Source organism: Myxine glutinosa, chromosome 5 (genome assembly GCF_964187855.1).
Source record: "Myxine glutinosa chromosome 5, kmMyxGlut1.1, whole genome shotgun sequence".
Taxonomy (NCBI): Eukaryota; Metazoa; Chordata; class Myxini; order Myxiniformes; family Myxinidae; genus Myxine; species Myxine glutinosa.
In genome coordinates, this window is record NC_136265.1 from 74,892,782 (window position 1) to 74,914,287 (window position 21,506).

General features: G+C 53.0%; 1 long non-coding RNA gene across 1 annotated transcript; it reads right to left on the minus strand.

The window, feature by feature from the left end:
- Positions 1 to 8,277: 8,277 nt before the first annotated feature.
- LOC144892310 (uncharacterized) lies at positions 8,278 to 17,789 on the minus strand. The gene is made up of 2 exons (XR_013623503.1): positions 17,632 to 17,789; positions 8,278 to 11,061 (listed from the first exon to the last, which is right to left on the minus strand). It is a non-coding gene; the product is annotated as an uncharacterized LOC144892310 (long non-coding RNA).
- Between the last annotated feature and the right edge of the window lie 3,717 nt (positions 17,790 to 21,506).

Genomic DNA, 21,506 nt, shown 5'->3' on the forward strand with positions numbered 1-21,506 from the left:
CCCGGTGGCCGGAGGCCGTGCCTTTGGCGTCAACGATGGCGGTGGACGTCGCGCAGGAGTTCATCGCCACCTGGGTCGCCCGGTTCGGCGCCCCCTCGGATATCTCGTCCGACCGCGGCCCCCAGTTCACCTCGGAGCTCTGGGGGGCAGTCGCGCGGGGGCTCGGGGTCCAGCTGCACCGCACCACGGCCTACCACCCCCACCCCCAGGCTAACGGCCTGTGCGAGCGGTCCACCGCTCGTTGAAGGCCACGCTCCGGGCGACCCTCCTCGACGGCGGCTGGGTCGACAGGCTCCCCTGGGTGCTGCTGGGCCTCCAGACGGCGCCCAAGGACGACCTGCGCGCATCCGCGGCGGAGTTGGTCTTCGGGCATCCGCTGCGGGTGCCGGGCGAGTTCCTCCCCGACTCCAAGGCACCATGGTCCGCGGCGCAGGAGCGCTCCGCGCTGCAGGAGATCGCCCAGAGGTTCGCCCCGGTGCCCACGGCGCACCACGGGCACCCACCTACGCACGTCGCCCCGGAGCTTCGCACTGCGGAGTACGTCTTCGTCCGGCACGACGCCCACCGGACACCACTGCGGCCCCCGTACGACGGGCCTTTCCGCGTGCTGGAGACCGGGGTGAAACATTTCACCTTGGACATCGGCGGCACTCCTGACCGGGTCTCCATAGACCGCCTCAAGCCGGCCCACCTTGACGTGGACCACCCACCGCCGGTGGCTCGGCCCCCGCGTCGGGGCCGCCCCCCGGCGGGCGGACCCCCAGCACCGGCCGCCCCCACCGGCATGCTGCCCCCCGAGCCTGCACCCATCCCGGGTGCAGCCGGAGGCATCCCGGCTGGCATCCCTGCACCCCGGACGCCACCAGTCGCCAGAGGGCGCTTCGGCCGGGTCATCCGTTTGCCCCGCAAACTGGCCCTCCAGGTGCGCGGGAATTCTGGGGGGGCGCGTGTGGCGGACACGAAAGCTCACTGGCGCGAGGGCATCATTCCATGCACCAAGTGGGCGGCGGCCACGCCCGAGGGGTAGGCATGGCTGCGGGATATACACAGGGCGCGCAGCCCGGAACGCTCCAGTGCTACAGTGACCTCTTGTCAATAAAGACACTTTTGTTTGAACCGTGTTGTCCGCTTCCTCCTTGGTAGCAAGTCGCGCGCGTAGCACCGCGCTTCAATACAAACTTTTTTTGTACAACTGTATTTGTAATATTAGTGGTATTGTAGCGGTTATCGGTAGCATGACACAATTACCCTGCACCGGCCGATGACGCAACCAGCGAGCGGTCACGTGTCCGGACTCGCCCGGGCGTGTTGAGACTTGCCTTTACCCGGCGAACGCTTGCCTTGCATACCACGCCCCATTGAGAGGCGTGGCTTATCTATTTGCATACCACGCCCCGCCTGAGAGGCGTGGCTTTTGTGTGTTGAGTTTCTGATATATATTGCCGCCCGTTCGATGGGCTGATTCAGTGCTTTGGAGTTCGTTTGAGTGAGTTGGGAATAAATAGCTCAGAGAAACCTAATTCCTGGCGTCGTCCATTTTGTCTGATTTTATCGTGCGAGCACAGCTCCCACAATTGGTGACCCCTTTCTACGAACACGGCGATGGAGTCAGCTGTAGCTTTGAAGCTCCTGGGCTTTTGGGAATCTCACGCGGCCGTTTGGTTTGCTCAAGCGGATTCTCAATTCGCCCTGTGGAACATTAAGGAGGACACGATGCGCTACCACCACGTGGTCTCCGCGCTCAACGCCTCTTCCGCTTCCCGGGTTCTGAACTTCCTACAGCACCCGCCGGATGCCGACAAATACGGCGCGCTCAAAGACCTACTCCTCGGTGCGTTTGGACTCACAGAGACTGAACGCGCGTGACAACTACTACACCTCCCGGAGCTGGGCGAGGCCCGTCCATCCGAAAGCATGGACCACATGCTTGCTCTTCTCGGTTACCACAGCCCGGACTTCCTCTTCCGCGAGCTGTTCCTCCAGCGGCTACCCGGGCAGGTACGGTTAGCTTTGGCTAATTCGCCCATCACGGACCCTCGCGCCCTGGCCAAGGAGGCTGATAAATTTTGCTCGGCCAGGCGACACGTCGGAGCGGCCGCCTGGGACCCTGGGCCGACCAAGGCAACGCCCGCGCCACGTCCGGCGCCTCCACCGGCCGAGCCAGCGCCACTGGCGGCAGCGGCCGCTGTGACGCCCCGTTGACCGAACCCGACGCGACCGCTGGAGCCTCCACCAGAGTGGACCATGTGCTATTACCACGCCAGGTTCAGGCAGAAGGCCAGAATGTGCCGCCCACCGTGCACTTTCGGCGGGTCGGGAAACGACCAGGCCGGCGCTCGCTGCCTGCCATGAGCGTCGGCCATTCAGGCAGCCTTCTGTTAATCACGGACACGGAGTCCGGGCGGCGTTTTTTGTGTGACACCGGCGCTCAGCTGAGCGTGATACCCGCCTCGGTGGAGGACAAACAGGCCGCGCTTTGCGGCCCTGCTTTGGTCGCCGCAAATGGTTCCTCCATCCGCACCTTCGGTTCGCGCAGCGTCGCATTCTGCTTTGGGGGCCAGCGCTTCAGATGGGACTTCATCACGGCGAACGTGCCCATGGCCTTGCTGGGTGCAGATTTTCTTTGCGCGCATGGGCTTTTGGTCGACGTCAAACGGCGTCGGCTCATCAACGCGGAGACCTTCAGCTCACTCACTTGCTCATTGAGCGGCTCCGCTCCGACCAAGCTAGCCTGCGCGCTCCCGGCCGTGGACGATTTCACCCGCCTACTCGCCGAGTTTCCTGCCCTCACGCAGCCGACGTTTTCGGCTGTCGCCGTCAAGCACGGCGTCGAACACCACATCCCGACCACAGGTCCACCGCTCTATGCCAGGGCTCGCCGCCTCGACCCGGCCAAACTCGCCATAGCGAAGGCGGAATTCGATGCGCTGGAGCGATTGGGAATTGTGCGTCGCTCGAATAGCGCGTGGGCCTCGCCCCTGCACATCGTGCCCAAACCGGGTGGCGGATGGCGACCATGTGGCGATTACCGCCGCCTCAACGACGCCACCACCCGCGACCGGTACCCGATACCACACATACAGGACTTTTCCGCCCATTTGGCGGGGCGGGTGATCTTCTCCAAGGTCGACCTCATTCGGGGCTACCACCAGGTACCTGTCCGGCCGGCCGACGTTCCGAAGACGGCTGTAATTACACCTTTTGGCCTCTTCGAGTTCCTCCGAATGCTGTTCGGCCTTAAGAACGCCGCCCAGGCCTTCCAGCAGCTGATGGACAGTGTGCTGCGTGATCTCACCTTTCTGTTCATCTACCTGGATGACATTCTCATCGCCAGCACTTCCCGGGCGGAGCACCTCGTCCACCTAAGCAATGCTTTTTGAGCGCCTCGGCCAGCACGGCCTCATCATCAACCCGGCGAAATGCCAGTTTGGCGTAACGGCCGTCGACTTCCTGGGGCACCGCATCACGAAGCGCGGGGCCGTCCCGCTGCCTACCAAGGTGGAGGCAGTCACAAGTTTCCCATGCCCTCGCTCCATCAAGGCCCTACAGGAATTTTTGGGGATGGTAAATTTCTACCACCGGTTCGTGCCTCGCGCCGCCCAACTCATGCGCCCCCTGTACGAAGCCCTCTGGGGCAAGCCGGCCAAGCACGTCGTCGCCTGGACCACAGAGATGGACGCGGCATTCACGGGCGCTAAGCTGGCCCTCGCCAACGCGACCATGCTGGCGCATCCGGCGCTCGACGCACCCATCGCCCTCACCACGGACGCTTCCGACTACGCAGTGGGCGCCGTGCATGAAGAGTGGGTGAACGGAGCTTGGCAACCGCTGGCCTTCTTCAGCCGGCAGCTTCGCCCTAACGAGCGCAAGTATAGCGCTTCTGACTGTGAGCTCCTCGGCCTTTACCTGGCTGTTCGCCACTTCCGCCATCTTTTGGAGGGCCGCCCGTTCATGGCGTTTGTGGACCACAAACCCCTTAGTCTAGTCAAATTTCTGGGAAACGTGAATTCATGAGGCATTTTTGAGTAAAAGCAAGCAAACCACTTTTTCTGGGGTAGTTTTTCGTGCTGAATACGAATCTGTTGTTTGCCAAGCCCAAAAATGCGTAATTAGGTCACTAATCAAGGTCAAAGGTCAATGAGTGCAAAATTCAAAATTTTTGAAAAAATGTTTTATTTTACATCACCTATCTGTACATTTCAATTATTTTACAGTATTTTGTCTGGTAAGGTTACTACAGCTTTTCACAATTATGAAAGTAAAGGGAATTGTGAAGGGAAAAAATCAGATTTTTGTGAATATATCCGTAATGAAGCAACTTTTCGTTTTTTGACATACTGTTTTAATTCACTTGAATTGTTGCCTTAAATACCATCAGTGAAGTGGTTTACCTGAGTCCTATATAATAGCAAGATTGTTTTCTACACTAAATGTCAATATTTGACTAATTAGCCACTTAATTAAGGCTAACGGTCACAAGGCGCAAAGTGCACTTACATGGCACAAGGTGCAAAATGCACTTCATGGCAAACATGTTTGGAGTGCAGGCAGTTGATCATTATCACATGTATTCTTAATTAATCCTGAATCAATTGCAGTCTGTCAGACTGATTGGCTGGAAGGAGGAGCCATCCAGGGGAATGCCAATTAGCTTAACTGTGTAAGCTCTGACCCCCCCCCCCTACTTTGGCCTGTTTCGACATGGTGTTTCACTGGCATTGCACTTGCAGGCCTCAGTGCAGAACTATTTCCCCCACTTCCGACAAGAGCAACTATCAGAACTGCAACCTTTCTTGCAACCACACTGAGTAAGTTCTCGGCATCCCTTTGGAATTGACGGTAAAGTTGTAAGAACCGGTGACAACTTGTCATCAACGAGTTTCCATCCACAATCAGTCGGCGGTGGCAGATCTGTCATTGGATTACTGGCCTCTCTCCAAATGAAACTTTGGTAGTTTGCAAGCTCTATGTGGAACTTTGCTGCATCACTAGATGGAGGTAGGGTCTCCGTTGCATGGCATTTGTTGAACAGTTTAATGCGGGCTTGATTACAGTTCTCAGATGGTTCCTTGTAGATATGGCAAATGAACTTTTCAGCATCTTCTGTGACCTTCTTTGATGGTGTCGGAAACTGCTGTTGTTGGATCTTTTCAACTGCTGTTGGTATATCCAACGTTGACGTATTGGATGGTTTGATGTCTCCAAGACCGCTTTCAGCAGATGGCCCCCTCTGCCAGGCAGCTAACTGAGTAGCGTGAAATGTATTTTTGCCATCTAGGGTAGAGTCATTGATGTCAATATTGTCGCCAGAAAAATGCACAAATCGTCCCGAAACCAGGTTGCTGGTAACAACTGCCCCAGTTTCTTGATCAAGCGCTTTCAGAGTGTTTTCAGCCATGGCAGTGTCATACCTAAGAACCCGGTTATAGCTGATTATGTGCCCAGCATTATGGAATAGCTCAACTAATTTCTTTGATCGAGTTGACTGGTGCAGCGTCATACCCATTCCAACGTGTTTAGGCGGTGCCTTCTTGTCTCCACATACACCATAGACCATGTCTTGTCCAATGCTAAGGACCCTTGTCTTCTTCACCCAACCAGTTTCAGACATCTCACTTTCGTCAAACTCAGCATCGACACTACTTTGGCCTCCAAGCAAGATATTCACAAACATGAGTACAGATGGTGGTACACTTGCCAACTCTGCTTTTTCGCTTACATCGCAACCTTCGAATGCAGGATGTGACATGATATCACTGCGGAGTTGCAGAGCAATGTGCACTAAAGACAGAAAATGATCATCCTGTTGTCTAAATATGGGAATATAGTCTGCACTGTTCTGACCGCACACCATTTCTGAAAGAGGTATGTGACTGAAATGTCGTGGAAGAAGCAAAGTTTGTTTCTCTGAAGGCGCCAAATTTCTTAGCACAAGAAATTCATAAATGTCCCCAATGCAATTCGACAAAGTTTCTTTAAAAGTCCCCAGTCTACTAAGATACGATGTAGGAATTGTGCCGTCGCACTCACTGGCTAACTCTTTGTACCTCTCGAACACTGCAGATAGTTCAAATACGTGCCCTTTCTCAGCAGAGTGACGCAGCTCTTGACACAACCATGATATCGCCATGTCTGCTGATTTGCTTTCAGTTTCCGCCCTTTTGACATCCCTAAATAATTTACTAAGACAGTTAACATGGTAACATGCCTCAGCTGAGATTAAATCATTCTCATTTGCAGTACGGACTAAGATGTTATGTACAAATTTAGCTTTTTCCGTAATTTCATTACTCATTTTGAAGGTTGTGACACGACTTGTCTTCTGCTTCTTGTCAAAGTTCTGGCAGAACATACACAATGTCCAGTTCATCTTAGTAGTACTACTGCGTAAAAACGGACATGCTCCAGCCGAAACACTCTTTCTTTCAGGATCTTTTTCGTTTTTCGATTGTTCCTTGGCTAGCTTAGCATTTATTTTCCCCTTGTGTGTGTATGCAGAGTAACATAGCTTATGCCATTTAAGTTTGGGGAGACTTTCTGGAGGCTCTGCAAAGAGAGTCGAAAGCCTGTCCACGGCTGATCGAAATTCATAGTGTCTAAGTTTGCATCGGAGCTCGGTCGCCTCTCTGATCGCAGCAATACCCTGGTTTGTCTGGTTGAAAATCGTATCTTTGACCTGGCTAGTTCCCTGACAAATGATACAAAGTTCAAACGACACATCCTCACGCTGTCGCTTGAGGCTGGCAATAGGTTCCATGGTTGGCCTGAGGGGAGAAACAGAAACCAAACTAAGCACCAGGCACGCATGTTCTGACCATGAAAACTACAACGTTGTATGATATACTGCAACAGCCCTTAAATGATCGAATAAGCGCAGGCAGTGTTGGCCCGGGTTTTAATCTTATTCTCAAAGACACAAAGTAAAGCTTCTTCAAGACAAAACATCTAACCGATATCACTAATTCATTAGTGGTAGATGCATTAGGCACTCATCGTCAATGCCCATGCCCTGCCTGTCTTTTTGCTACTGTTAGGTAAATGTGTGAAGAATCAGCTCTTCGTTTGGTGAAGAAGTCCACAAATAGCCTGAAAAATGACGCAGCTTTTTTATTAAAACCAACTTATACAGATCCGGAGGAGACAAGACATCTACAGCAAGCTACAGCAAGAACATGCCAAGTCAAGCCTTCCTGGAAACACATTGATTCTCATTCACTTATATATGAATACGATTATCAGAAAATCTCCGAGAGAACAAAGCGACTGGCGAGAGTCCCTCCCACCGTTATCCGCTGTTCGGGGGAGTCAGCCCTTCCTTATCATTCGGACCAAATGTTTCTCTGGGCTCCGAGAAAACAGAAATGTAACTCACAACGAGAAGAGTGCATGCTTGGCCAAACAAACCCATATATTTTATGGGTTTGTTTACATGAGTAATTCAAAGCATGTTTATACAGAGTCATGCGTCGCTGTGATTAATACAAAATATATATGGTTAACGATAGGTTTATGTCATTCTACTAGCGTTACGCAAAAACACGCGCATGTGGGCGTGGTTTTACGACTAGCCTCGTAAAAAGCACACGTATACAATTGTCCAGCATGACCTCATTTTAAACACAAACTGAAGCATGTTTATTGTAATTCAGGCGCCGCTATGATTATATGGAATATAATTAATGTTTTTCAAGTTTATATCTGCAATTCGAGCACTCCACTTGAAACTACACATTCCACGCGCGCATGAACGTCCGACATCCAGCGTCCGATATTCAGCAAAGTCGCAATGACCCACAATGCATTTGGGCACACATCCTCCGAGCAACCTCATACAGCACACCCGTGACTCGCGGCTCGCTCGGCTCTTGCCTGAACACACAATAACTCTACTCTAACTTCCACGGAGCCGCACGGCGGAAACGCAGGTTTGTACCACATTTTAATTAAACGAACATTGCCAGGATTCTCGGATAGACGTTTAATTTCACAACACACATGACAAAAATCCGATTTAAATTCAGAGATCGCCGATCGACCTGGCACAACCATCTTAACGCGATGACGCCACGCCGCCCCCCCCCGTCTTTGCGCGCACCCTCGTGCCTCCGCACGAATCTCAACACTCCCTGCACGCCGCTCTATTCGCGTTCACGGCGGGGTTTACCTCACGTTGGGACATGCAGTCGGCTGTCATAACATTGAATTGTCAATAAAGAATCTACGACTTGACATTCCTTCCTCTTGTCTCGTCGAGACAAAGTATCTTAAGAGACAACGTGCCACATCGGGCTTTATTGAAAAATAATTGTGTAATGCGGGTATTGAAAAAATAATTGTAATGCGGGTATCTCCCAAGGGCATATCGTGCGCCCAAAGCGCCTCGCCTGGCGATTTGGCGAGCGTGTCGTGCGGTGCGTGCTTGGAACCTGAGGGCTCAGAACATGAAAGTCCATTAACGTTTCGGATCCACAACGAAGGTGTCTGGTCCAGATGAGGTTCTGCTCCGCCAGAGGGCCCGTCACCTCCCCTGCGGAACTTGCTCCCCCCACCCTTTGCAGACTCAGTCCTTGCAGATCTTCGAAGTTAATCAACGATCATGCCCATGAGGTCCCTCACGTGCTGCTGTTCTGGGGAATACATAGTATTGTCAGTATCTTGTGTCTCAATTTCCTGGTCAGGGTACAGAGCGTAAAAATCCGATTCACTTGAAGCATTTGAACTTAATACATATGAAGCAAAGAGAGGAACTTCCTTTATGTCAAAGTCTCCCATGGGCGCCTGGTCGGCTTGCGGGTCTAGGACATCCGCGTCGGGTCCCTCGACCGCCAGACCCAGTGTCGCAATCAGATCCATAGTTGGGTCGGAAGGGGGCGTGCAGCTGTCAGCTTGTAATACATAAGCAGCGTTAGCCAGTACACGCAAGGGGTTTATAGCACAAGTATCACAGTCATCACATACACCGTTACAGGCAGCAGCCAGTTCCCACATGGGATCCGCACAAGTATCACAGTCATTACAAAATTCAATGCAATTTTCTGGAGCGCCGGTCGCAACTGCCTTGTTGAAGGACCCGTTCAGGTCGACGGCCTCTGTGGTCAGAGCCATAGTCGTTGTCGGCGGCTTTTTCACTTTCCATCCTGTAAAATACTTTCTCATACAGAGGAGGACTAGAGATTTCATTAGTGCCCCCCAAATTACTACCCCGATTATCACAGCCAGTGCGGTCAATAACCACTTCACTATGGTGCCCGTCCATCCCTGGAACCAGTCAGTGAGCCAGCTAAATGTATAAGAATTTTCACGCGCGATCCGATCGATCGTCAGGGCGTGGCTAGTTTCCCTTAGTCTCACTATTGCGGCTGACACTCCTTCAGATGGATCGGGTATGTAAGTGCAACATTTTCCCTCTATAATTCCGCATACCCCTCCTTTCTCTGCCAGGAGCATGTCCAAAGCCACCCGATTCTGCATCACCATTGTACGCATGTGAATTACCGTGTCCAATAGTATGTCATGAGCCGTAGCGGTGTCGTTTGCCACCTTTTCTAGGGTCAAAGCCAATTTTTCTATTCGGAAACTATCCATGACTGTGCCCGCTCCTGGGAAGAAGAAACCAAACATCTTTTCCCATAGACTCCCGTGTAGTTTAGTGGTTCCATCTTCGTTCATGACTGACCTCTTATAACGCCTGTCCAAGGACTTTGGGTCTAGCTCATCCAGTATCTCAACGTCAGGAAGGACTGAACCCAGATAACATGTGCCCCCCCAATTATTTGGTAAATAGGGGTAAGCCTTGTCGCCGCATATAAACATTGTCCCATGGGGTGGGACCAGGTGGGTGGATAAGCACTGGAGTCCCTTTACCACCCCATTAATCCTACTAACCCCCCTAGAGAATGTTATAGCCGTTATGTTGTGGTTGTGTTTATCTTGCAGTACTATTCGTAATGTAATCCCCGAGCTCCCTTGTCCCAGCTTCCCGGGGAGAGTGTAGGCGCATTCTGATTCTCCCATACGCAAGTGGCCGGAACCCTGGAGGCAGACCCTCCCTTTCTGTGGTTTGACCCAGACGGGGGCAGGCCTCTCGGCCACATGGGCAATCATTGACGGGCGATAATTAAATTGTCGATTGCAACTCTTGCCGTTGTCAACCCCTTCTCTTTCCAGCGTGGTGACTAAACATGGGGAATCGATAGGTTGTGAGCAGAGGTCATTGAGGGACAGAGGTAGCACTATCATGTGTATTCCTGTGGTGCCTGCTTGGGGAAAGCGCATGCACGACCAGCAGTGTGTCCTATTTTGAATTGTTGCCACCTCCCTGGCCACTTTCCAATATGTGTTTTCACCCTTCTTTGGGGCCTTATCCTGGGGTTGCGGCGTGAGTATGTATTCGATGCATGGTATGTAGTTCTTTTCGCCACCGGCCGCGCCAGGGGTCCAGACGCTGCACCGGACCTGCATGGTCATGTCTTTCCCTAGGCGTGTGCGTGTTTGTAGCTTAAAATCAGGGGTTCCCCATTGGTATCCTGGTTGGGCCAAGGTCTTAATGCTAGCTTGCCCGTCTTCCCGGAACTCTCGTTGCTTTTGTAGTACCATGCCAACGCGTCCAGGCCCTGCCGACAGTGCTAGCCAATTTATGTTCACCCAATTTGTGTGCAGGGCTTTCTGTTCGAAACATGGTAGTGATACTCTTTGTCCCCATGTTACGGTGAGGTGTCGGGTTTCGTTTTCGCATCTATTGGAATCGGAGTTTCCCCTAGCTGCTGTCGCTATCAATAGTATTGTACCTATGATTAGGCCCATCCTTACTGTGGTTGCTGTGGTGTAGTGTCTGGTGCTTGTATGGCCAACTTACAGTGCGTGGCGTGGATCCACGAAGTCTTGCCCTCGCAAAAGACTGCCGTTGGTGTAGTCAGCAACACCTGGACTGGTCCCTTCCACCTTGGTTCCAAGGCGTTCTTGCGGGTGAAGTGTTTTACGAGCACGTAATCGCCGGTCTGGAAGTCGTGGATGGCGTGGCTTGTTGGTTCAGGCAACGCCTCTCGTACCCGGGCGTGAATTCTGCGTGCCACGTTGGACAATCCTCTGCAAAACTTTAAAAGCATGTCATCCATCACAGGCAAGTCAAGTTTGGACATGTCCATCGGTGCCGAAACAGGCAAACTCATAGGTCGTCCCATTAATATCTCGTGGGGGGAAAGGCCCGTGGTGCAGCCCGGGGTGGACCGGATACTCATTAACGCCAGCGGGAGTGCTTCCGGCCACTTCAAACCTGTGTCTGCACAGATCTTGGCTACCTTGAGTTTCAGCGTCCCATTGGTGCGTTCCACAAGTCCCGCTGATTGTGGGTGATAAGCGCAATGGAAAGATTGTTTCACGCCCAGTGCCTTTAGGATACCCTTAATCACCTCTCCCGTGAAGTGGCCCCCTTTGTCTGACGAAATTTCCTGAGGGATGCCGAATCTGCACATGAAATCCCGCACGAGGCGCTTGGCTACTGTCGGGGCGTCTGACTTGACGCATGGATAGGCCTCGACCCATTTTGTGAACATGTCCACGATTACCAGGACATATCGGAACGACATACTTGGTTCCATGTTAATAAAATCGAACTGGACATGACAGAAGGGCCCGATTGGCCGAGGATGGCCCGCATTATGTGGGTGCCTAGGGGGTGCCCCCCTGTTGTGTTGTTGGCAAACCGCGCATGACCAGCACACCTCTGATGCGATTCGCGACAGTCCCGGTGCCGCCCAGGTATAGTTTATCTGTTCCATCACCCCCCTCTGGCACACATGGCCATTTTGATGTCCCATACGTGCCAGCCAAGGCAGTAGTTCCTTGGGTGCTATCGGTTTTCCGTGAAGGGTCCACATCGCATTTGGTCCGGGGCGTGTGGCCCCTCTTTTTACCCAGTCATTGTGTTCGGCTGCTGTTGCTGCGTTTTGAAGTTTTATAACGTCCTCATTAGTTGGTGAGGCGGTGATGATGGTGCACCCAATTTGCGGGGAGGGGGTAGGTCCTGAGGTCGGTACGTTGGCAGTTTGCGTGTGTGCCCCCTTTGCTCGCGTTACCATCGGCATGTTCTGTCCTATTTGTTGGTTGGCCGCTTTTCCTGCCGCTGCGTCTGCTCTGGCGTTGCCTCGGGCGACGTCAGAGTCTGTCTTTTGGTGGCCGCGACATTTAATTACCGCGATAGCGCGGGGAAGCAAGATGCTTTGGAGTAGCCCTTCAACCAGTTCGCCGTTCTTTATGACCGAACCCGCGGATGTGAGAAAGCCTCGCATCTTCCAGATTGCCCCTTTGTCGTGAACTACCCCGTGCGCGTATGCTGAATCTGTATAAATGTTGACGGCCAGGTCCGCCGCCAAGCTGCATGCTCTAGTCAAGGCGCACAGCTCCGCCTGCTGGGCGGAAAATGTGGGCGGAAGGCGCCCACTTTCTACCGTCTCGCTATCTGAACACACCGCGTATCCAGATAGCAAAGAGCCGTCCCATCCGCGTTTAGCCGACCCATCGACGTAGTACACACGATCGGGGTCGTTGAGGGGAACGTCCTTCAAGTCCGGACGTACCGTGGAGACTTGCTGTACTACATCGACACATACGTGGGGTTCGCCCTCCTCTGGGGTGGGCATCAGTGAGGCCGGGTTGAGTGTAGTGCAACGTTTAATGGTGACGTTGGCGGCCGTAATCAGTGCTGTTTCGTAATGCATTAATCTAGTGGTCGACAAATGTTGTGTTGTCCGCTGTAGTAACAGTGAAGTGACGCAGTGCGGTACCTGTAGCGTTACCGGGTGCCCCATCACAATGTCCGCTGTCCTTTCCACAGCGTACCTAGCCGCTGCCACGGCTTGCAGGCACACCGGAAACCCTTGCTCGACCGGTTCCAGCTTTTTACTAAAGTAGGCTACCGGTCGTTCCTTATCTCCATGAGTCTGTGTCAAAACGGACTGAGCAAAACCCCTTATTGCATGAGTGTAAAGGGTGAATGGTTTCGCATAATCGGGGAGTCCTAAAGTCGGTGCCGTTACCAATGCCTTTTTCAGCCCCTCGAAACAGCGCATCAATTCGTCCGTCCAAACCAAGTAGTTTGGTTCTCCTACTCTAGTGGCTTCGTACAGCGGTTTAGCAAGTAGCGCGTAGTCAATTATCCAAGAGCGGCAGTAACCCGTCATACCTAGGAAGCGCAACATCTGTCGTTGCGTACTTGGCCGTGGCGATTCCATGATGGCGGTCACCCGTCCAACATGCAGTTCCCGCTTCCCGTGTGAAATGGCATGACCCAAATAGGTTACTACCTTCCGTACAAATTGGAGCTTTCTCCGTCCCACCTTGTGGCCCTTGGCCGCCAAGGCTCTTAGCAGGGCCATGGAGTCCACTTCACAGGCTTCCTTGGAAGGGGAACAAATCAACAAGTCGTCAATGTATTGCAACAACACCGAACCCCCTTTTAGTTCCACGTCTGCCAAATCGCGGTGCAACGCTCGGGAGAACAGGGTGGGGCTGTCGGAGAACCCTTGGGGTAACACCGTCCAGGTGAACTGGCGCCCCCTAAAGGTGAAGGCGAACAAGTATTGTGACTCGGGTGCGATGGGTACGGAGAAAAAGGCCGAGCATAAGTCAATGACGGTAAAATGTGTTGCGTCCGGTGGAATAGATGTCATAAGGCCTTCCGCGTTCGGTACCACTGGGTGTATGCCTTGTATGACCTTATTCACTTCCCTCAAATCCTGCACGAACCTCCATTTATCCTGCATTGGTTTCTTTACGGGCAAAATTGGTGTGTTGCATTGGCTGTTAGTTTCTACAATTATTTTCTGTTTCACCAAAGATTGAATCACTGGCTCTATGCCCGCATCGGCCTCGTGCCGCAATTTATATTGTCTCACGTTTGGGAGGGACATTCCTGGTTGGACCGGTATTACCAGAGGCTTGGCATCGCGAATTCGCCCGACATCGTTGTCGTGTTGGGACCACAAATCGGCCGGAACCTCCTCCAAGAGGTCATCGGACTCGCCCGGGCCCTGAGACACCGTTCGTACAACGTGGTTGCCCTTTGGGGGCAGGTCTGTCTCTTCAAATTTTCCTTCTATACTCTGCTCCTCAAGGGTGATCAAATACCCTTCGTCATTGTCGAGCATCGTCACTGTCCAGTGGTCCACTTCATAAATGGCGCTGCACGGAATTTCTCGCAAACGCCCCATCATCCATCCTATACTTTCCGCCGGCCATCCTTTGGCGGTGGTGAGGGTAACATGGGCGTCCACCCCTGCGGGGTACTGAGACAACGCCCGCTGTTCCGCGGTTAGGGTTACCTCGACGCCTATTCCCTCCCGTCCAACCCATATATTTGACAATATTAGGTCCGAATTCTTACCTATTGACCCCTTTATCTTTCCTCGGTACTCGTCGTCATCGCCCCTAGCATCGTAGTAGGCCGTGCAATGGGGAGGGTTATCCTTTATGTCTGTTGTAATTTGGTGTACGTGCAGCCAATCTCGCAACCCGTCACTCTGGGAGCATACTGTGTCTAGGACGTGTGCCCAAGAGGCCAAAGCCCCCTTTTCCAGGCTCCACCAGTATGCGGTGGGGCCGGGCCGAGACAATGCCGTCATTAACAGATCGCGTTTGGATTCCGCGACATCTACAAAAACTCCCTGCTCCGTACATGAAATTTGGCAGCCTAAACGGCAAAGTAAATCCCGTCCCAACAAGTTAGTCGGGGCGGTGGTAGTCATCAAGACAGCGTGTCTAGCCTCTAATGGGCCGCACACCACTCTTACCTCTTCTGAAATGGGAAGCGCTTGGGGCAAGCCTGAAACTCCCACTATCTGAACATCTCTATCAGTGGGGCGCAAAGATGGTAGCTGCCCTTCGTTAATAGTACTGTGAGTCGCGCCCGTATCTACGAGAAAATCTACCGGTTGCCCATCCACGTCTAGTGTCCAGGTCGGCTCCTCGGTTGGTGTCATAGTCAAGAGGGGGCATTCTACGGGCGGCCCGCCGGCGTCCCATCAATAGGCTACTTGATTTCTCTGTGGCGGGTATCCCTGGCGGGGCCCCCGGCAATCACGTTTCCAATGTCCCATCCGTCCGCAACGGAAGCACGCCCCTTGTGGAGCGGTGGATGCGGGATGCCTGTTACTGTTGCGCTGACCCTGTTGCGTCGGACGCCTCGCAGGCTGTTGGTTCCGCTGTCCCCATTGTGGCGGCCCATTCCCGTTTGCTCCGCTTGGGGTCCAATAACTTGGGGGAGGCCCATCGATTTGGGGAGGGGGTCCCTGTGGATACCCGTTCTGGGGAGGGGGCGTTTGTACTGCCCAGGTCTGTGGAGGGGGTGGTTGCATGGCCCAGCTCTGCGGCGGTGGAGGGGGCCCCTGCATGTTCCAGTTTTGGGGAGGGGGCCCTTGTGGGTTCCAATTTTGGGGAGGGGGCCCTTGTGGGTTCCAATTTTGGGGAGGGGGCCCTTGTGGGTTCCAATTTTGGGGAGGGGGCCCTTGTGGGTTCCAATTTTGGGGAGGGGGCCCTTGTGTCCGCATGTCGACTCGTCCATTGTCGTTGTCATCAGCGTCATTTTCGTTTTCGTCGTCGCGCCCCCACTCTTCGTTGGGCTCTAACCTGGTGTCCCGATTCTGGGCCCGTCCTTGGCCTTGATTTCCCTTCTTATTTTGGTTGAGTCGGTCCCGTTTCTCCTGGACGAGCATTTGCAACATGTCGTCCTTAACATCGGCCTTCTTCTCGTCGCCCTCGCCACATTGTTCGGCCGCTTCGACTAGTTGGTCGGTTGGGGTGTTTCTCCATCCTATCATAGCCGTTTGAATGCGCTTCTTAACTGTCGGTCTCATTCCTTCTACAAAAAAGTTGTTCACTACAGCGTGAGGGAGATCTTGTGCCCGCACCTGGCCCAGTCCTCCCCACCTTAACACTGCTCGTTCTACCCTCTCTTTCCAATCGAGGGCTGCCTCGCCATGCTTCTGTTTTAGGCCGTATATTTTATTCCAATCTGGCCCCGCGGCTGGCATCAGTGCGGTATGTACCCCGGCCAACAATAAGTCGACCAGGGCCTCCCAATCGGCGAGGGTCTGGGCCGCGGTTTGGGCCGGGGGCGGTGCTACATTTGGCCAGCGTGCGTGTACTTTGGCCTGGTCCCACACCCGCGCGGGCAATACAGCCTTCCCCATGTGGCAGACGTCCCGCCAATCTGCGCCTGTATTTTGTATCCACAACCGCATAAATTCCGGTATCTGACCGGGATGTTCAGCCAGCAGGGTTCTCACCCGCTCCTGCATAGACGCCAAATCTGATTCCCTCCAGGGTATCCTGATGTTAATGGGTGCCCCCCTGTTCAGTCCTATTGTTTTTAAAGGACACATCCCAATTGCAGGTTGTGGGTTCTCTGATTCCGTGCACCCTTCCAATGAGGGGTACAGTTCTCCTGGCCCCTCTGGGGCCGTGAACCCGCTGTCCGCCCCATTAATTTCTTGTCCTCTAAAAGGATTGCCCGGGCTAAGGTGAACCTGAGGGGCGGCTGGTCTAGTTTTATGGGGGTCTAACCCCTGGGGGAACAGGGGCGGGGGTGGGAGAGGTGGCGCCTGTAGCCCTGGGACAGGGCTCAGGGCTTGGGGGGGTAGAGGCATGGTGGCTACCTCCCCTGTCGCGGGGTCTTGGTCCGGATTATGGACGAGCGGCATTAGCCGCTGATTTGCTTGCTTAACTACCTCCTTAATTGTTTTGTCCTGCTGAACCCTGTCTGCTTGTTTCTTTTGGCCCTGAAGCTTCAGTACTTCCCCTGCCAAGCTAGCCTGTCTTGAGGCTGCCAGTCGCTTCATTCCTTCCTTTTCCCACCAGCCATACACTTTCCAGTAAACGGGTGGGAAGTGTTTCCTTTCCCTTTCTAGCTTATCCAAAGCTCCGTACAACACTTCCAACTTGTCAAGTGCAAACGATCCCTCCTCTGGCCAGGGATTATTTAAATCTTTAGTTAACACAGCCCAGTCCTTTAATGGTCTTACCGTGGCAAAATGATGCCTCTTAAACATGAAAGATGCCGGGGTTCCCTTAAGGGGTTCCCTTTCTTTCGTTAGCTTGCTTCCCATCTTATTGCTCTGGGCTGATCCTTCCTGGAAAGTTCTCGGCCTGGCTCAACCTTTACGGCTGTCCGACCTCACTTTTCCCTTTCCCTAGTTAACTTATAACGTTACCCTTACTGAACGTTATCTTTACCGATATCCTGCGCAAATCCTTTTACTGGCCTTGTTCTTTATGGCCCTCTTAAGTTAGCCACAGCCCTTCGTTCCCTGGCATGCAATGGCATACCCCATCTTGTCTCTGGGCTGTTCCTTCCTGGAAAGTTCTCGGCCTGGCTCAACCTTTACGGCTGTCCGACCTCACTTTCCCCTCCTGGTGCTAACTGTAACTTTAAGCTTACTGTTAAGTCCTTACTGGTATCCTTACTTGTTTATCCTGGCTTTAACAAAACCACGTCATTCTGAGGCCTAAATGAGCCTTTGCTTACAATTTCTGTTCGAGTGCAGGCAGCGCGGATGACAGGGAAGCGGACTGAAATCGTTCGAGGAAGCAAGGTACAAATTTGGAAAGATAGCCCTCTGGTATAAAACAATTGCTCACCTTAATCAAATTAGAGTGCCAGCGTCCCGGCCTCGGGCAGCCTTCCTTCTGTCGCCCGGGTTCCGCTTCCCGTCCTCCGCGTCTGTTGACACCCCACTTCTGGTACCATCTGTGAAGAATCAGCTCTTCGTTTGGTGAAGAAGTCCACAAATAGCCTGAAAAATGACGCAGCTTTTTTATTAAAACCAACTTATACAGATCCGGAGGAGACAAGACATCTACAGCAAGCTACAGCAAGAACATGCCAAGTCAAGCCTTCCTGGAAACACATTGATTCTCATTCACTTATATATGAATACGATTATCAGAAAATCTCCGAGAGAACAAAGCGACTGGCGAGAGTCCCTCCCACCGTTATCCGCTGTTCGGGGGAGTCAGCCCTTCCTTATCATTCGGACCAAATGTTTCTCTGGGCTCCGAGAAAACAGAAATGTAACTCACAACGAGAAGAGTGCATGCTTGGCCAAACAAACCCATATATTTTATGGGTTTGTTTACATGAGTAATTCAAAGCATGTTTATACAGAGTCATGCGTCGCTGTGATTAATACAAAATATATATGGTTAACGATAGGTTTATGTCATTCTACTAGCGTTACGCAAAAACACGCGCATGTGGGCGTGGTTTTACGACTAGCCTCGAAAAAAGCACACGTATACAATTGTCCAGCATGACCTCATTTTAAACACAAACTGAAGCATGTTTATTGTAATTCAGGCGCCGCTATGATTATATGGAATATAATTAATGTTTTTCAAGTTTATATCTGCAATTCGAGCACTCCACTTGAAACTACACATTCCACGCGCGCATGAACGTCCGACATCCAGCGTCCGATATTCAGCAAAGTCGCAATGACCCACAATGCATTTGGGCACACATCCTCCGAGCAACCTCATACAGCACACCCGTGACTCGCGGCTCGCTCGGCTCTTGCCTGAACACACAATAACTCTACTCTAACTTCCACGGAGCCGCACGGCGGAAACGCAGGTTTGTACCACATTTTAATTAAACGAACATTGCCAGGATTCTCGGATAGACGTTTAATTTCACAACACACATGACAAAAATCCGATTTAAATTCAGAGATCGCCGATCGACCTGGCACAACCATCTTAACGCGATGACGCCACGCCGCCCCCCCCGTCTTGGCGCGCACCCTCGTGCCTCCGCACGAATCTCAACACTCCCTGCACGCCGCTCTATTCGCGTTCACGGCGGGGTTTACCTCACGTTGGGACATGCAGTCGGCTGTCATAACATTGAATTGTCAATAAAGAATCTACGACTTGACAAATGTACATGTATGTAGGCCTGCCTATGATGTGAGATGTCAAGCATACATTACACATTTGTATGTACATGTATCTCACCAAAGAAGAATGCATTCCTTTACTTTCATTTGATTTTATATTTCATTTTTTAACAATCTTAAAAAGACCCTTACCTGTACTCCTGAAATGTTTAATGCCTGATGCCTAGGGTACGAACTAGATGGCTTATGCTAGGCTATTAGATTCATTCTTCATCATTAAGGGTCTATTGAAGAACACCCTGCTCTGTCTGAATGGAAATGATTTGACAAACATGGCAAATGCATTGGGGTCAGAAAGATGAAGCCACTTTCACTGTTGAGTGAAAGGGATGGTTTCAAGTGCAAGTAACTGTTACGTCATTGCAAGACTTTCGCACTCATTGACCTTTGACCTATGTTGTTTACCGGTGACATTTAGATTCTGTCTTTATAAAATCTATCTCTAGACCATCAATAGGAGCATAAAAACTCTGCCCCATTGTGCATTTAGAGGTTAAACTGCAAGCAAATTACGCAAAAACTAATTGTCGCCCCTTACAGAGATAAAGGCAAATGAGCATAGATGTGTCCTCACGTTTTCCTTTAAAAATAAGATTTTGAAAAGCTTTAGCAACCTTACTAGACAAAATATTGTAAAATAATTGAAATGTACAGATAGGGGATGTAAAATAAAGCATTTTTTCAAAAAAATTGAATTTTGCACTCATTGACCTTTGACCTTGATTAGTGACCTAATTACGCATTTTTGGGCTTGGCAAACAACAGATTCATATTCAGCATGAAAAACTACCCCAGAAAAAGTGGTTTGTTTGCTTTTACTCAAAAATGCCTCAATCATTCTATAAAGGCACATTTTCAGATTTTTTGACTAGGCTACCTGGTCTTCGCCATGGCCAAGGTTATGGAGCCGTGGTCGGCCCGCCAGCAGCGCCACCTCTCCGCCGTGTCCGAATTTACGACGGGCATCCGGCACGTCGCGGGCAAGGACAACGCTGTGGCCGATTGCCTCTCCCGGTCCGGCACGAACGCCATCCACCTGGGTGTGGACTTCGCCGGCATGGCGGCCGACCAGACTGCCGACCCCACGGTGCAAGCCCTCCGGACAGTGGACACAGGCCTGCGGTTGGCCGACGTCCCCTTCGAGGACACAGGCACAGTTCTCCTGTGCGACGTCTCCCTGGGCCAACCTCGCCCCATCGTGCCCACCGGATGGCGGCGGCACATTTTTGACGCCCTCCACGGCCTTTCCCACCCGGGCCGGAAAGCATCACAGAAGTTCGTGGCAGCGAAATTCGGCTGGCACGGGCTCCGTAAAGACATCCGCGACTGGGCCAATGCCTATGTCACCTGCCAGCACGTGAAGGTCCACCGGCACACACAGGCCTCGTTGGCACCATTCGACGTGCCCGCGCGACGCTTCGACCACGTCAATGTGGACCTGGTGGAACCCCTTCCCTCCTCGCGGGGCTTCGCCCACCTCCTCACAATGGTGGACAGGACCACCAGGTGGCCGGAGGCCGTCCTGCTGGCAGCAACAACATCCGCCGACGTGGCTCAGGCCTTCATTGGCACCTGGATTGCCCGTTTCGGCGCCCCCTTGGACATCTCCTCCGATAGAGGCCCGCAATTCACCTCCGAGCTTTGGGGCGTGGTCGCCCAGGCCTTGGGGGTCAAGCTTCACCGCACCATGGCCTACCACCCCCAAGCCAACGGCTTGTGCGAGCGGTTCCACCGCTCGATGAAGGCCGCTCTCAGGGCCAGCCTCCAGGACGACGGTTGGGCCGACCGGCTCCCGTGGGTCCTATTGGGCCTCCGAACGGCCCCTAAAGAGGACCTCCAGGCTTCCACCGCCGAGCTGGTCTACGGCCAGCTACTGCGCGTGCCGGGCGAATTCATCCCTGACGCCACCGGCCCCTGGTCCGCGGCTCGCCAACGCTCGGTCCTCCAGGAGGCCGCCAGGAGATTTGCCCCCATGCACACGTCCCACCAGCACTTCGCACTGCGGAGTATGTTTTTATCCGGCACGGCGCACACCGGGGACCGCTCCGGCTGCCGTACGATGGACCTTTCCGGGTCTTGAAGAGGGACGACAAGTCATTCACCATCGACATTGGCGGCAAGGAGGACCGCATCTCCGTGGACCGCCTCAAGCCGGCCCATTTCGACCTCGACCAACCACCACGGTTGGCCCTTCCTCCACGTCGGGGCCGCCTCCCGTCAACCAGGCCCCCCGCCCGACCATCCACCGCCCCGCCACCTACCACCCCCACACGAATCATCAGGGGTCGTTTCGGCCGGGTCATCAAGACCCCCCTCAAACTGACTCTCCCAGTGCATGTTAATTCTGGGGGGGGGGGGGGGGGGGGGCACGTGTAGCGGTTAACGGTAGCATGACACAATTACCCTGCACCGGCCGATGACGCAACCGGCGAGCGGTCACGTGTCCGGACTCGCCCGGGCGTGTTGAGACTTGCCTTTACCGGGCGAACGCTTGCCTTGCATACCACGCCCCGTTGAGAGGCGTGGCTTATCTATTTGCAGACCATGCCCCGCCTG